The following is an 18326-nucleotide window of genomic DNA, read 5'->3' as shown; positions in this document are numbered from 1 at the left end:
TGGGGCTAACAACTGATTTGATAAACGTGTCACACATCCCAGCAAGAAAAGGAGGAAAACAGAAAAGAGACGGAGGAAAAACTTACCACGTCGGTTATACTTAAATCATTTAATTTGTAACTGTTTACAGAATATTTTCCTCGGTATCGTAAGTAAAATCTCTACTACTTATATGGAGTTTCTGTTCTGTCGGAAAGGCTGCGAGAAAATCAGTTGATAGGACAGGGAAGCAAATGAGATAAATGGTCGTTACGCTACTTCGTATTCTGCGAACAGCTGAGAATTTTGGGTCGCCTGGTTGGCAGTTAAGGCGACCCGTCGCATAAAGGAGGAATTCCGGGTTCCAGTCGAGGTCCGGCACAAATTTTCACTGTCGTCACTGAGTTATTTCAATGCCCACGTGCAGATGGCGTCGATACCTCCCCCGGAATATTAGCCTTTGTATTCCCCAAGCGACTAACCAGCCACACAAAAACTAGATGAACTTCGTAAGTAACATCCCTTATCAACTAATTAACTAATTTCACTTTCACTGAAGAAAAACTAGGAGTCTCAGTGTGGCTTCTACCTTCCTCACAAATAATAAAGAAGTCGTTACGTCCGAAGAAGATTTAGATGGTGACCCCTAAATATTAGGCTTTTGTGATATTGCCCAGTTCTTTGTCCGATTTAGAGAAACCAAAATACACAATTTTCTTGCACCCCATCCTCTTTCGATGCATTAAATCAAATCCTTTTCCTGGTAGGGGTACCTGACAAGGTGTATTTCTTTAACATTCTGATACATGTTCATTTAGCGCTTCGTTGTCTCTAAATGTGACAGTTAACATCAGCACTATATTTTAAATACTTTCAGTTACTTCTTTTATGTTTCCGAATGTTCACGTTGTAATTTCGTAGAGCGCTACTTACAAACGTTTACTCGTGTGTGTGTGTGTGTGTGTGTGTGTGTGCGCGCGCGCGAACTCTCGCTCGCATCCATAATATGTAACAAGCTTTGGCACATACGTATCTCTCCATCAAAATCACAAACATTTAATTATCAATCTTGATGTGCCAAATAAATGTGTCAAAGCAAATTTCTTCGCTATGAAAGTAAGTTAAACTCAACTGTCTGTTATTACGTTTCACTAAAAGCACGGTTGTAGCATTTGACTTCCCTGAAATGGTAGCACTTCTTCGAACGCGAGGACCTCTTATCTCCCTGCTCTAATGTAACCAAATTCCACCCAGAGTAATAACCACCATAAACCGACAAGTTAACCTCAGTTTCGCTTCATAGTAATAATGTTGATTATCTTTCCGAGGAAATGACAATTCCCACCGACTCTGGCCCTATCGTCTCTTTACGGACCACTTCATTTGAATTAACAGCTCTCGGACGGAATGCGAGCGCCGACGACTGTTAAACGTACCGCAGATGTTGCAGAGAGAGGCTCTGCGCATTTCAGAGCTGTAGTTGACGCAGTTGCTACCTCCATGCAATACTGTTCCTGATACAATGGCACCATTTTCTCTACTCCGAATAAAATAACTTTCCGATTGACATATTTCAATGGCGGGTGGCGCTGTTGCCTGCGTACAGCTAGGCAATGGGACTGGCTGATGGCTAATTCGAACCACTCGACTCGCTGAAACTTCAATCATAGAGCTATTTCGATCTAATCGTAGGCCACTATACTGCTTGCGAAATAGAAAATAAATCTGGTATTATTAGACAGCTGGCGCCTAATTATAGCTTTACGTCTTAGAGTATGACACTGAAACACTATGGAATATAGCAGCACCTAACTTCAAAAGTAGTTCATAAGTCTGATTTCTGAACTTGTCATTCGGGGGAATGCAGCACAGCATTATATTCACTTCAGTTATCAATCGATGACGTGTTTGTTCGTGGTTCTTCTACACTGTACTGTGGTAGGTGGTGCACTTCCATACTATATACACAATTTTCGGTTCGACATGCATACCATTACAAATTCCCGCTTTAATAGCCAGTAGTGAGTGCAGAGTTGCTATGTAGCAACAAGTGTTAAGAGACATAACCTTCCCTTGCTATATCTACAAAATCTATATGATTACCCTGCAATTCACTTCACTTTGCAATAATACAAACTAAACATTTCTCCTTTGAACTTCTTCGATGTCCTACAAATCTATTTGGTAGCCACTGCGCAGCAATAGCTCAGAAGAGAGCTGATTGTAACACACAAATCGACTCAAGAGATGAGGAATGTGCTAATTTTGAGATGGATCAGCCGTTTTGACTGTGTTTTACGATGGACTGTAGTTCAACTTTCTCCGTTAGTGTGCTACGAGTGTAAGTGGTCACGCATGTCTAACGTGATAAATAAACTTACAGCTTCGCATCGCTACCACTTGATCATTACGGCGACTGTCGAACCTGCGTCATATTTTCCGACGACTTTACTAGATGGTAAACGACAGCAACATCTGCAAACAAACTAAGAAAGCTGCTCAGATTGCCGACTAAGTCACTTATATAGATCAGGAACAGCAGTGGGCCAGTAACATTTCATAGGGAAACGCCAGATATCGTTTTTGTTTCACTCGAGGGCTTTTCACCAATTACTACGAAGTGTGTCCTTTCTGGCAGTAAATCTCAGGATGCTGTCGCAAAGCTGAGACGATACTTCAGAGCCATGTAATATGATTAGAAGACGCTTTAAATGGTGTCAAAAGCCTTCGGGAAACTTAGAAATATGGGATCAACAAGTGATCGTCCATCAACAGCAGGCATTCCTTTGTGTGAATAAAGAGCGAGTTCAGAACGATATTATCCGTGCTGACTACACTGATCAGCCAGAACATTATGAGCACCTACTAAACAGCCGGTGTGTCCACCTTTGGCACGAATAACAGCGGCGGCACGTCGTGACATGGAAACAGTGAGGCCTTGGTAGGGTGCTGGAGGGAGTTGGCACATCTGCACATACAAGTCACCTAATTCCCGTAAATTCCGGGGAGAGGAGCGATGAGCTCTGACGCACGTCTAATCACGTGCCAGATGTCTTCGATTTGGTTCACATCTGGCGAGTTAGGTGGCCAGCACGTCTATTGGAACTCGATAGTGGTCTGCAATCAGTGTACAATAATACTCCTTGATAATCACGGAGCCTTGCACGAGTTCCACGGGACGCATGGACGCCCATATGAACGTTCCCCAAAGAATAATGAAGTCGCCGCCAGCTTGTCTCCGTCCCGCAGTACAGCTGTCAAAGCGCTGTTCCCCTGGAAGACGACGGATTCGCGTTATCCCGATATAGACGATGAAGCGGTATAGGGATTCATCAGACCATGCAACGCTCTGCCACCGCGCCAATGTCCAGTGTCGATGGTCAAGTGCCCATTTCAGTCGATGTTGCCGATGTCTTGGTGTTAACATTGGCACATGAATGAGTAGTCGGCTGCAGAGGCTCATCGTTAGGAGTGTTTGGTGCCCTGTGTGTTCAGACGTACTTTAACTCTGGCCATTATTAAAGTATGATGCTATTTCCGCCACAGTTCGCCATCTGTCTTGTTGTACCAGTCTGCCCAGCCTACGGCGTCCCGACATCTGCAATGAGAGGTGGCCGCCCAAACCCATGACGTCTGGACGTGGTTTCACCTTGGTTTTGCCACTTACTGCGGGCTACGCGTGAAACTTGCCCGCACGCGTTCAACCGTTTCTTCGCTCACTGCAGGCCGACCCGTTGATTTCCCCTTACAGAGGCATCCAGAAGCTTTAAACTGCGCATACCATCGCCGAATGGAGTTAGCAGTTGGTGGATCTTTGTTGAACTTCGTCCTGAAGTGTCGTTGCACTGTTATGACTGACTGATGTGAGTGCATTTCAAGCACGACATACGCTTTCTCGGCTCCTGTTGCCATTTTGTCTCACTGCGCTCTCGAGCGCTCTGGCGGCAGAAACCTGAAGTGCGGCTTCAGCCGAACAAAACTTTGTGAGTTTTTCTACGTATCTGTAGTGTGTCGTGACCATATGCAAATGAATGGAGCTACAGTGAATTTATGAAATCGCTTCAATCATTTGTAATAGCCCTGTATTTACTGCACGAAAAGTTGTGTTTAGTAACTCCGCTGCAGGAATAAACATGAAAAATATTATATTACACTGTACCGCTTCCGCTAAGTGAAACAGCGGTACCAATTTTCTGTGATTGAAAATGTGTACATCTATAGAAAACTCAATAAAGTGGGCCTAATGTCCCCTGCTAATAGACAAATGTGTAATTACAGTCCGGCCTCCAGGCAATGCAATTCTCCGTCTCTGCTCTGCCCTCTCAGACTGGCCGCTCTCACGAATGGTATCAAGCTGCCGGTCTCCACCTCGCTGTACTCACAGGATCTAGACTTTGACGTGGTTGATCATATGGATACTCCTAATTCCTTGAGACCTGTGTACATGAGATAATACATCCTAACGTCTTTTCAGGAGATCCTAATGTTATATGATTCATGTCTATGTCTTCTTCTTCTTCTTCTTCTTCTTCTTCCTTCTCCACAAGTACAAGGAAGGTTGCCGATAAGACTCAGGTGATGTAAATTTTTTTACAAGGACTCTTGACACCGTGTGCTTCTTCATATGCCAATGCACTAACAGGATACCAGGGTGCGTCGCTCTATAACGTTTCCCTTCGTCGTTGGTTCGTCTGTTCCTTGGGCATTGTTAGCTTATTGGTAAGTTCGTTACAAACATGACATTTGCAATAGCAACTGAGACTTTGACCAGACAGACACGAGAAAGTGAGATTCAGTAGTTTACATATCCGGAGACAAAGGGACGAAATGAACGTTTCCAGCATAATTTCTTGTCCAAAATTGTGCATACTCCTTCCTTTCCACAATTCCTTGTATATGTACCGCTGTAAGTCATCTCAAGTTCCTCAAGCATAAGGTAAACAGTCAATGACAATTATAAAAGTCACGCAAAATTTTCTCTAGACTGGAATATTCTATTCGCATATATAAGCAACAAATATTTAACCTGAAAACACTAATTCGTTACAGAATCTCAAGAGGCCAGAGATTTGCAATAGTATTTGTAGATTTCAAAAAAGCATACGACTCGGTAGATAGAGAAACATTACTGAAAGTATTGGAAGAATTTGGGGTCGATACGAAAACAATTCAAATTATCAAACAGACGCTAACAAACAGTAAGGCAGTAAGGCCAAAGTTAAATTTATGGGTGAAATTTCAAGGAAGTTCGAAATTAAAACAGGTGTTAGACAAGGTGATGGTTTATCCCCAATCCTCTTCAACTGCGTACTGGAAAAGATATTGAGAATATGGAAAGAAGAACTCAAAGGCACCAAGAATGACATCAGAATTGGAACAAAAAAAGAAAAAATAGAAGTGGACTGTTTAGCTTTTGCAGACGATCTGGCAATAATTACAGAAAACGAAGAAATAGCTCAGAACTACCTGGAGAAACTACAAGAAGTTTCGGCCAGAGCTGGACTGCAGATTTCATTTGAAAAAACCGTGTATATGTCTAATCATAGAAATAACAAGAAAAATCTTATTACTAAATACGGCAATATTAAGAGAGTAGAAAAATTTAAGTATTTAGGTGAAATAATTCAAGTGAATGGTTTAGACAAGAGTGCAAACCAGGCGAGAGCAAGGAAAATGGAATTTGCTTTTCAAAAAACCAAAGACATATATAACAAAAAAAACATTTCGATTCAAGCTAAATTAAGACATTATAAAACTGTCATTAGACCAGAATGCCTGTATGCATCGGAGTGCCTAACTCTTAACAAAAAGGGGGAAATAGAAAACATGGAAAAGAAAGAAAGGAAAATTTTGAGAAAAATATTAGGACCGAGAAAGATTGGAGAAGAGTACAAGCTAAAGAGTAATAAGGAAATATACAAAACTATTGAGAAAGTGAGTGAGGCAATGCGTAAACGCAGACTAACGTTTTATGGTCACCTGTCGAGGATGGATGGAAACAGACTAACAAGAGAAGTGTTTGAACATAGTAACAGGAACGAAAAAACCAACAATAAATGGATACAGATGGTGAAAAAGGATTTGGCCTATTTTAATGTCACCGTGAGTCAATCAGGGACAGGGAAAAGTTTAGACAAATAGTGAACGAAATTAAGTGTTTTCCAGAAGAAACGAAACTAAAGAAGGGGAAATGGTCGGAAGAGCGGAGGAGGAACCACTCGAAAATGATGAGGAAATATTGGGAAGAGAGAAAAAAAGATCAAAAAGCCGGGCAAGTGAATTGTTGAACGTGGTCCAAAGATGGCCGAAATCGAAAGAAGAAGAAGAAGACAACAAAATCACTACCATTCGTTTACGACATTGTTCCTCTGGCACATTTACAACTGAAGAACATGCCGAAAGTGGTGAAGGAATCGCAACCTCAGCTTTACTACGCAATCACATCGGTTGGCTGTACTCACAATACTGTTCGGAACTTGATCCATGTCGCTTACATCTATCCACTGTATATATACATTCTGTGAGTCACCTTCCGGTGTGTGGCGACGGTACTTCTGGTACTACTGTCTGTCCCCTCTTTTCTGTTCCATTCACGAATGGCCCGTGGGAAGAACGAAGTCGGTAAAGCTCTTTATCACCTAATTTTCCTGATTTTCTCCTTTAGGTCATTTTGCAAGACGTACGCGAGAGGAATAAATATAGCGGCTGACTCTTCTCGGAACTTACGTTCTTGAAATTCCAACAGTAACCTTCTGCGTGATGCGCTACGGCTCTCTCGTAGTGTCTGCCACTGCAGTTAGTTCAGCATCGTCGTAAGGCTGTCGCGCGGAGTAAACGATCCGATGACGAAATTGTAATATTTCTGGCTTTGCAGCCGTCATACTCAGATACAAGAAGCTCTTCTTACAGCAGCTGAGACGGCAGCAGTTGAAAGATGATGTAATGAGGTGTGAGGTACCCATGACAGATGGTCTCTTAAGTAAGGGTATCGTGAGAAAAAGCGCCTAAATTGGCGTCCTTCCCCGCGATTGGCTCCTGCGTTCGGAATTTGCGCGCCAAAATGGTCATCTTCTGTTATAAATATTAGACAAACTAAACAGCGTATTTACTTGAATTTCAAATTAAATTACCTCTCAGAGGCGTGCTATCATTCCATTACTTCACAAGTATTAATAACCAGCAGAGTAATAAACAACTGCCAAACTAAAACACAGACTAAGCACTTCGGTGATCTTCAGGTCGTGCCTAACGTGGATGGCGGGCGTAGTGGTTCGGCCGTAAGATCAGAGCTAGTTCGGCGGTGTTGGAGGACAGACACGTTGTCTGCCGCGATTAGTGTCAGTCAGGATTTCACTAGTAAGCCTTGGTTTGTAAAAATAAAGAGCTGTTTCGGCAGTGTCGGAGGACAGACATGCTGTCTGCCGCGGTCGGTGTTAGTTAAGACTTTAATACTAAGGTATGGTTATTAGGACATATAGGTGAGAACACTGTGATACTAATTACAGAAATATGCAGTTAATTAATTTGTTGAAGAATAGAAATCATTTTTGACTCTAAAGTGGAATGTAATTGTGCAGTTTCTCGTGTTCAGCTAATAAAAATCGAGTGGCGTTCCGGATAAACGGATTGGAAATTTAATCATTGCTAAAACAACAGTTACTCGCTAAGAGTTTCTTACAGCCTCCAGATAACGGATTCACGACCTACGTACTGTTTTCCGCGCAGGGGAAAACAACTATAGACGACTGCAGGTTGGTGACCATTTGTTAGAACTTACGCATTCCATTCAGAGCGGTGGAAGCAAATAGGCAACTCGCGGGTATAGCAATCTTAGTACAAATGAGATCAGTGGCAAGTCATCTGTGATAACACAGAAAAGGTATGAAAAAGAGAAATGTTTCTGAGGGAAGAGGTTTACAATACACACGTATATATCACCCTGTCCCTCTCTCTCTTTTTTCAACTTACCGTAAAATGTGTCACACTCTTGTACGGATATCGCCAACCTCTTCTATTAATCCTACTCGGTAACGGTCCTACACTGGCGAACATTACCCTGGCAACAGCACCCTTGACGCCTTGACAGGATTACCGGTGGTGCCACTTGATCCTGGAGGACAATCATTAATTCGAATGTCCGCAGGCTGTTCATCGTTTTACCACGACGTCCACTTGTCATAACTTCTATGTCATTTGTAGAAAACAATCTATGTAGGTTTTACGAGGTGTCGTAGCAGATCAATTTTCGGTTTCCACCGCTGAATTTGCGAGTTTTCTGTTACTGCCCGCATCTCGTGGTCGTGCGGTAGCGTTCTCGCTTCCCACGCCCGGGTTCGATACCCGGCGGGGTCAGGGATTTTCTCTGCCTCGTGATGGCTGGGTGTTGTGTGATGTCCTTAGGTTAGTTAGGTTTAAGTAGTTCTAAGTTTTAGGGGACTGATGACCATAGATGTTAAGTCCCATAGTGCTCAGAGCCATTTGAACCATTTTTTCTGTTACTCTAAGCCCCATGTACACGCACGTATAATCGAAATTAGCGGACGGCGAACCGATTGTGATAATGGCTGGTGATTGCACCATCCTATATTTCACTCAAACTGATGTATTGAATAGACATATAGTCGTACTTGCACGACGTCCACGATGGAGAAGTGCTACTTTCTTTCATTGAACGCCATACGGAAAAATGATTAGCACTTGGGTAACGTTTCCTTACGCATCGCACAGTGCAGCGTGTAGTATTCAACAGGTTTCGTTTTCAGTAAGATTCCCCCCCGTTTTCAAATCTAACTTGAAAGGTTCCTTTGTAGCACACCACTCCTATTCTCTACAGGAGTTCCTCACTGTAGTTGACCACGTCTCTATGTAACGTTTATTTGAAATTTTCTGTTTTCTACTCCATAATGTACTTTGGACTTCCCTGAACATTTTGGTATATAATACATTAAAATCAGACAATTGTGATACCTTCAAATAATATTTTGAATGTTGATGTGTGATTGTCACATTACACTGCCACAGTTGAGCAGTCACATCTTGGGAACTACAAAGTCTAGAAGGCCGTGAATTGCCTTTTTTTTTTTTTTTGCCTACTGCTACGTCTCAGAAGTTGGCATTACGAATAAACAAATTAGTCCTTTGTTTCTGATACTAGTTTTCATTGAAAGTAGTGTGATTATTGGCTATTTTTGTAGAAAGCTAACTTCTACTGCTTTTTATATGTTAATAAAATGACTAAGCTTAAAAGTAACTTCAAGAAACGTAAATTTGCGGGTAACAGATGCGTGGGATCTGCATTGTCTTCTGAAGTACTTGAAAACACGTGTGCTGGCAGTGAAGCAAACCACGATAATGTTTCTGAAGGGACCACGCCCCCTAGTGCATCGAAAAGGAAAGTAACTTTAGAAACGTGTGACAGCGGTACAAGTAATGATATTATGGGCAAAGTCATTATTGATCTGCAAATCCTTGCACAAGTTCTTTCTGAAACTGTCTCTTGCTGTCTTTGTGGTGGTGAAGTTAAACTTTATGAGGATATTGGAGCTAGAATAGGTGTTGTGTCTAAATTAATAATGAAATGTCAGAAGTGCAAAAACGAAAAAGCATTTCATACTACTTCAAAGTGTCCAGGTAACGAAGTGTATGAAACTAATGTGAGATAGTTCTATGGCACTAGATACATTGGTAAACGTGCAAGGGTTGGTAATGTTCTCTGCACAGTGTTGCATTTACCAAACCACCTTCTAGGTATACGAAATGTGTAACAGCAATTGAGGACTCTGTAAATTCTGTGGCTGAAGATTCAATGGTTGCTGCTACATCAGAAGCTGTTGAACAAAATGAGGGTGACACAGACATCAGCATTGCTGTGAATGGATCCTGGCGTGGGTTCAGTTCTAAAAATGTTTTTACATCTGCATTAAGGATTGACAGTGGAAAAGTATGGATTTTGAAGTTGTCAGTAAGGTTGTACAGCGAACCAGAAGAACAGATTATTTCATAAGCAATAGTGTACAAAAATTATGGTGGCAAAACGGAGGAATGGAGGTAAAAGGAGTAGTTAACATTTTCCAGCATTCGCAGAAAGAGAGAGGTGTCAGATATGTGAATTACTGAGGTGATGGAGACAAAAAAATGGCTCTGAGCACTATGGGACTCAACTGCTGTGGTCATAAGTCCCCTACAACTTAGAACTACTTAAACCTAACTAACCTAAGGACATCACACACATCCATGCCCGAGACAGGATTCGAACCTGCGACCGTAGCCGTCGTGCGGTTCCAGACTGTAGCGCCTTTAACCGCTCGGCCACTCCGGCCGGCGGTGATGGAGACAGCACGGCTTTCATTGCAATACAAAACAGTACGCCATATGATGTTCCTATACAAAAACTTGAATGTGTAGGACATGTCAAGAAAAGGATGGGAACACGTAACTGCCTGATGGCAAGACAATAAAATGTGCTGGAAGACTAACAGACAAAGAACTTGATGAATTACACGAATATTATGGGAAGGTCGTTAGAGATAACTATGACAATTTAGAGAAGACGAAAAGAGCTGTGTGGAGCACTTTCTTTCATGTTGTGTGTCCACTTCCATCAAACACTTGGTGTAAATATACGTAAGCTGGATTTTCTGGCACCCTGCATGAATTTATATAAAACATTATCTTCCTTTGGCAGTAATGGAGGCAATCAAACCTATTTACAGAGATTTGGCAAATCCTGAGCTACTAAACAAGTGTTTACAGGGGAAGACCCAGAATGTGAATGACTCCTTCAATAATGTTGTGTGGTGCTGTGTGCTTAAAAATGTATTTGTTGGCCTTAAGTTAGCAGTGTCTGATGCTGTAATAACTTTTAATGGTGGGGACTATGAAAGACTTAAGGTTCTGGAGAAGTTAGGGGTACGATTTGGACAGAACACAGCTAAAGGACTGCGGGAACTGGATGAGCTTCGTGTACGTGAAGCAGAGTTAGCTGCTCAGCAAATGACAAAAGATGCAAGAAAGAAGAGGAGGAGGCAAGAACTGGGCTGTTGTGACACTGAAGAAGAGACAGACTATGGGCCTGGGCAATTCTAGTGCATAAAAGACGCAGAAATGTAAGTCTGTATAAGAATTTGTAATAAAAGAAGTTTTAAACCTCAATATTTCTGAACTACATTTTTTGCAATTAATGACCCGTTTTCTAAAAAAGTACTGATGGCAGAGACATGATATTTTCACAGCATACCAAGTGTGAGATTCAACACATATGGAACTAGATTAATTAAAATATCCTGAGTTGTTTTGTTTTTATGTTTATTTATTTACAAAATTCTGTCAAAAAATTGAGGATTTGAAAAAAAAAGATAACATGCCCCACAATAAAATTTTAGTAATAATTCCCGTGCACTGCATCTAGAAAGGTGCATACAATAATTATGGAAAATTGTAAGTTGGTGTCTTAAAGAGTTTCCGAGATAATTGGTCACAAAATTCGATGATTTAACATTGGCGGCATAGGACATATAATGTCCCATTAATTGTTTCGTTTATAAATTTTCTAATGAGTATTCTGTAAACTATGTACAGATTCCTCCCATGGTCCTTTGGCTCGTATGGTCCCACAGGACCCGATAAAAAATAAGTAATTTTCCTTCGACACAATACCAGGTGACGATGAAGTATCTCTTTTAGATACATAGAACCTGAAGCTGGATCCTTCGCTCTGAGATACGTGTAAGATCAAAATTGTACTCTTAAGGAAGTTCAAAATTGAATTCATATACAACAGTTGTTCTTTTTTAGTGATAAAACATATACTGAAATATTATTTTTCGACAGGAGACTCCAGTTAACCTTCACAGAACCGTCATACTCTTTGTCACAAAGCGATGTAGAAAGTAACTAATGCAATCATAGACTGGCATGTCCGCCTCCGTAGCTAAGTCTCCAGTGCGGCAGAATGCCGTGCGAGCGGCCCGGGTTCGATTCCTGGCCGGGGTCCGAGATTTTCTCCGCACTATGAAGGGCTGTTGTGTTGTCCTGAGCATCATTTCACCCTCATAGACACGCAAATCGCCGAAGTGGCGTCAACTAAAGAGACTTGTACCAGGCGGCCGGCCTACATGCGTGTGCGGCTCTGGTCTAGCCACACGTATTATCATTATCATTGTCTGGCATAGGAGTTCTGCTTTACTTAGGGGAATGCTCAGTCTTAAGAGTACAATAACAGTTGATATCAGAGAGGAGCTAAAAGTACGACGGCTGACATAAATTAGTACGTAAGTAACACACGTAATAAAATAATTGGAGCAATTTGTCATTAGAACTCCAATGTAAACAAAAAATGACGAAGAGCTACAATAGGCCAACATATCTAATGCTTAATGATGGTGAGGGTGTAGAAACATGTTCAAAGCAGCCACCTAAGGAGTTGTCCGAATATTTACCTTTATCTTTTATTCAGAGTTTTGTTGCGAGCTGATATCTGATGAACGCTACTGCTATTCCAAGTCTCCAGGATCACAGTCAAATGCCTCAGAATCACGGACACATTGCATCATCATCTAGTAAGAGATGTAGTTTCTGCAAACGCTAATCATAGCTCCAACTCAACACACGAATGAACCGTTCAACGAAACGAAATGGCTTTTGGGTTCTGAAGACGAGGTGGTGCATCTCTGATTCTGTATTCGTAGGTAAGGCGATCACAAAGTCTACATAACATAGAAATGTACAACATTCTTGCTGTGGCTTCGAACAAAATAAATGCATTTCGAGTGCGCGGTACTTAAGGCTCAGCCTGATAGCACAAGATATGTTATTACTTTTACCGCATTCAGTCGCGTCAACCATCCAGTGATTTAACACGAGTACTTAAAATTGCCTTCTGGCTGCAGCATGGAGTAGAGGGAGCCCACTTTCTGAACAGGGCGACCGTCTCAGGCACGGATGCGGGTACAAGACTTGCACCGTTTTCTAAGCCTTAACGCCGCCTGGCGGCAAAGGGATTGGGAAGCTATTAGCGGAAAGGAGCTTCGCTGGCCGCATTGGCGGCACAGTGGAGTAGAGCAGCCAGAGCGCTCGGCAGCGATCGGCTGCTGGGTAGAGAGAGAGAGAGAGAGAGAGCGGCGCAGAGCTGCCCACGTGTATGATTGGGCGCCAACATAATCCCTGCGAACGTCCGGACGAAGAGGCCGCGCTCACAAGTGCTCAACGAAAAACGACACACACAGCCCAGGCACTATGGCACAATGCCCGGTAAAGGAAACACGGAACTGACGATCAAGTTTAAGCGGCTACATTCCATCCTCTAAACACTCCGGTTTTGCTGGGATAAAAACGTACGCAATATTTTTCCCCTTTATTATATTTGCTTTCCGTTACACAACCATCCATCACACGAACAAACGAGATGAAAGCAAAAAAATTACTGCTTAACAGATAGACTGGCGGTGATATTGAAATCTTGTATTTGTTATTTGTGAAACGCTCCTTTCTACCGCGACCAGGAGTTTCCGTTGCGTCGCCCCGTAACACCAGCAGCCACGGCCGGAATAAATGCACACTTGCGCTGCACCGCGGGTACAACCGGAAACATATATTCGCGGTCATCTATTAGTCTCTACTCTGCAACACTATCAAATCAGTAAAAATAAGGCTCCCGATCCTCGATCGGCAATAGCCACAGATATACATGGGCGCGACCAAGGAACAAGATATACTCCAGTATCGTACGCCTAGTGCCTACACACAGCCAAGTACCGCGCGTCGCCGCCCTCTTTGCCTGCTTGCTTCATGGACTCTGATGAGCATTGGAAAACAGCCCGACGTATATAAAAACAGGCAGGACTGTTTTCCTTGAAGTCCCCAGCAGTCGCCAGACGGCATGGGCGCTCAAGCCTTGGCCGCGTGTGTCGCTGCCAGTGCTGCCACTGTATCACCGCCGCCAGCCACATGCCTCCAAGCGCTGGTACCTTCAGCGACCCAGCTGCAAACGTAACCGCTCGGCCCGTCTACGGCATTTGCACACCGGAGCAGCTCCGTGGCCATGCGCTTTCCGTTCGAGATTCTTCAGTACGGAGCTCTCCTGACCGAGCGCAGCAGTAACTCCTCGGGAGCCACGCCGTAGCTATTTCCCCGTCGTTCCTCAGAATGGAGTTCCCATCGCTGAGAACACCAGACTCGCCTGACTGACGTCCACAGCCACAGCAGCATATCGCTCAGCTCGTCCAAGCCGCTGGCCCTCGCCGTACGTAGTGGGACGTGCCCACCGACTTCGCCCTCAAGCTACCAATCTCGCAATACACCAACTGAAACTATTCCCAGGACTTTCCATCATACGGTGACGGGCAGTACTCCGACACCAAGCCACGCACTAAAGAAGTTTCGTTTTGTTACTAGTTTTGCACTGGTAGCGAATAAGCAGAACAGTTTTCCGTTTGTTCCTAGATTACACAAACTTCTACTGTTCTGGTTACCAAAGTTTTCGCATGTTATAGTGTGGTCCCTCACCACTCGGACACTTCTTAGGTGATAACTCTAGTCAAGTATCAATTTCATTTTCGGAATACTGCTCTCTGAATTATGTTTAACAACAGTCCTGTAGCGTGAGTTCCTTTCAAACGGATATATTCTCCTACCTAGACGTCGTAGAAATGCTCTACGGTCTATTGTCAGCACAAATTCATTCAAACTTGAAGCTTTCTAACGATTCTGATCCTTTATGTTCAACATCTTCCACATTAAGAACGTCCCAAACCACAGAAGCGAATATCAAGGAGTTGCGCAATATATTACGAAGTGATCAGCGATTACACGCTTATAAAAAGCCTTTTCCATATTGCTGTTGTGGTCTTCAGTCGGAAGGGTTTGGTGCAGCTCTTCAAGCTACTCTATCCTAGACAATCTCTTTATTACCGTATAATTACTGCAACATTTGCCTCAGTCAGTTATCCCCCAGTGTCAAAACTCGTGTACTGTATTCTTGGCTGTTATACACTGAGGTGACAAAAGTCATGGGATACCCCCTAATACCGTGTCGGATCTACTTTAGCCAGGCGTAGTGCAGCAATTCGACGTGGCATAGGCTCACCACGTCGTTGGAAGTCCCCTGCAGAAATACTGAGCCTGAAGCCTCTATAACCGTCCATAACTGCGAAAGTGTTTCCGGTTCAGGATGCTGTGCACGAATGGACCTCTCGATTATGTCCCATAAAGATTCGATGAGATTTATGTAGTGCACTTCGCATGGGACTCACGTTAGGCAATCTGTGTGGCCAAATACTCTCTTAAACTGTCCAAAACTTTCCTCAAACGAATCGCGAACAACTGCGGTCAGTGACATCAGTGTTCGGGAACATGAAGTCCATTAATGCAACTGGTCTTCAAGTAACCGAACATAACCATCTACAGTCAATGATCGGTTCAGTTGGACCAGAGGACCCAGTCTATACCATGTAAACACAGCAATTATGGAGTCACCAACAGCTTGCACAATGCCTTGTTGCCAACTTAGGTCCATGGCTACGATTAGCTCTTATCATCTAAAATAGGGACTCATCTGACAAGGCCACGGTTTTTCAGTCGTCTAGGGTCCAACTGACGTGGTCACGAGTCCAGGAAATGCACTGTAGGCGATATTATACTGTTAGCAAAGGCACTCGCGTCCGCCGTCTGTTGCCACAGCCCACTTACGCAAAATTTTGTTGCACTCTGCAAACAGATACGTTCGTCGTACGCCCCACATAGATTTCTGCGCTTATTTCACGCAGTGTTGCTTGTCCGTTAGCACTGACCTGACAAGTCTTCGTAAACGCCACTGCTCTCGGTCGTTAGGTGAAGGCCGTCGGAAACTGCGTTGTCCGTGGTGAGAGTTCATGCCTGAAATTTGGTATTCTCAACACGCTCTTGAGACAGTGGATCTCGGAATATTGAATTCTCTAACGATTTCCAAAATGGAATGGAAAGCCTCTAGCTCCAACGACCATTCCGCGTTGAAAGTCTGTTAATTCCCGTCGTGCGGCCATAGCCACGTCGGAAACCTTTCACATGAATCACATCAGTACAAATGACTGTTCCGCCAATGCACTGCCTTTTTATACTTTATGTACGCGATACCACCACCATCTGTGTATGTGCATATCAGTGAGTCACCTGTTACTACAGATGACCAATTTGAAGGTATGGGACGAGGGCAACGTAAAAATCTCTCTCAGTAAGCACTCGACTTCCGAGGTAGGGGCAGTGCGATCCTGCAGATGGCACGCGCAGGACCGGAACCTGAGAATATCTGGCCGTTCCTCGAGGATAGGGCAGGTGGCCACAATAGACAGGCGCCAAGTGTGCTCCCCGTTGGCAGAAGGGCCGGATGAAATATGCATGCGGGCTCTGGCCGCGTTATTTCATATTCCTGGTGACTACTGGCGGGCCCGGCGCGGAATTGGTTTGCCTTGACCAGAAGCACGCGGCGCTCCAGGGCGCGCCGAATACTGATGTGGCGGCGCGGGGAGCCAGTCGACAGTTGGCGCTCGCCCGGCGCGCCTCCTGCCTCCGCGGAAGCGGCTCTGAATCTTTAGTGCCCCTTTAGTGCGCCAGATGTGAATATATCCACCCAAGCAGCGGGGCCGCGGTAGCTGCTGACGGGCACTGGTTTCACGCATCAGCAAACTTCCGTGGCTGCTGAAGACGCGGACAATCAAATGCTTGGGGCAAAAGCAGATTTCAGAAGCGCGCACTCTTAATTATACCTCCTTATGGGAACCGTTTTATACTCGGACAGGTACACTCTTCTCTTTTATTTCTAATCTAAACAGGAAGCCAACATACTCAGTACCTGATGTACAGTAGCGATGGTCAGGGGTGTGTGTGTGTGTGTGTGTGTGTGTGTGTGTGTGTGTGTTTTATTTTTGCAAACTTTAAATCACTGCCGAAGACTTGGGCAGGGTGCCACTAACTTCACATTTCTCGTTCGAGAACAGGAAACGTAAATAGTAATATAACTCCAATACTCTTGGGCTGGAGTCACAGTAAAATCTACGTGAGGAAATTTCGCCGCCGACGGCCAATCTTTTCAAATCAGTACACTCGTACTTGCTTGATCTGAGCGCAACCTATCTCAACGCCCGAAAGTACAGACTTTGCATGACGGTCGGCGGAATTCAAATCGATTCGTCGTTTTTTCTTCGAATCGAGCGACGTTCACAGACGAAAAACATTAATTGTGAGAAACTTGTAAATTTAGTACAAGAACGAAGTAATCTATAGCGTCCTCGGGATGACAAGTACCACAACTATATATATAAAACTTAAAAATGCTGTCTTGTACACAAGTAGAATTGGAGTTAATCTATACTAATATATAGCCTACGGCCTTGCCGCAGTGGTAACGCCGGTTCCCGTCAGATCACCGAAGTTAAGCGCTGTCGGGCTGGGCTAGCACTTCGATGGGTGACCATCGGGTCTGTCGAGCACTGTTGGCAAGCGGGGTGCCCTCAGCCCTTGTGGGGCAAACTAAGGAGCTACTTGATTGAGAAGTAGTGGTTCCGGTCTTGTAAATTGACATACGGCCGAGAGAGCGGTGTGCTGACCACACGCCTCTCCATATCAGCATCCAGTGACGCCTGTGGGCTGAGGATTACACGACGGCCGGTCGGTACTATTGGGCCTTCCAACGTCTGAAAATGTGTGAATTCCTAAGGGACCAAACTGCAGAGGTCATCGGTCCCTAGACTTACACACTACTTAAACTATCTTATGCTAAGATCAACACACACACCCATGCCCGAGGGAGGACTCGGACCCCGGCGGGAGCGGCTGCCCAATCCGTGACATGGCGCCTCAAACTGCGTGCCCACTCCGCGCGCTTCCAAGGTCTATTCGGACGGAGAGTTATACTAATATATAAAGGGGAAACATAGTTAGCAAACATCTCGAAAAGTTCTTGACCGATTTGCTTCAGTTTTTCACACGATACTCAAATAAACATTCGGACGTATTCAATTTACAGTAAAAATATCATGGTTTCGTTTTCTTCCTCGTACGCGGTTTTAACTCCGATAGTAGGGCATTTCAACAATTAGACAAACTTTTTCTCCCACACGATTTCAGAAGAAGAGGGATTTCTCTCAGTCTTCTTTCCGACACAATTAAGTCACCATCTATGACCATACATGTTTAGCAACTGCGTAGCACTGTCGAATTCGCTAGTAACAGATGTAGAGCAACCACAATTTTCTGATGAAAGTATTAAAGAGAACAAAACGTTCGCTAAGAGTAGACTCTCCCCCTCTCAAAGGCATTTTTTGAAATCTGACTGACTCCCTTTCAGGGTCACCATACATTATCTCGCTTATGTAATA

At 43.8% G+C, this 18326-nt stretch overlaps 1 protein-coding gene and 1 pseudogene across 1 annotated transcript in view; one reads left to right on the top strand and one right to left on the bottom strand.

The window, feature by feature from the left end:
* The window catches only part of LOC124615605 (E3 ubiquitin-protein ligase mib1), a 617197-nt gene that overhangs the window by 422726 nt on the left and 176145 nt on the right, over window positions 1-18326 (bottom strand). The window lies entirely within an intron of this gene.
* On the top strand, window positions 17330-17447 carry LOC124617167 (annotated as a pseudogene).

This window comes from Schistocerca americana, chromosome 5, assembly GCF_021461395.2.
Source record: "Schistocerca americana isolate TAMUIC-IGC-003095 chromosome 5, iqSchAmer2.1, whole genome shotgun sequence".
Taxonomy (NCBI): Eukaryota; Metazoa; Arthropoda; class Insecta; order Orthoptera; family Acrididae; genus Schistocerca; species Schistocerca americana.
This window is presented reverse-complemented; position numbering and strand designations above follow the sequence as displayed.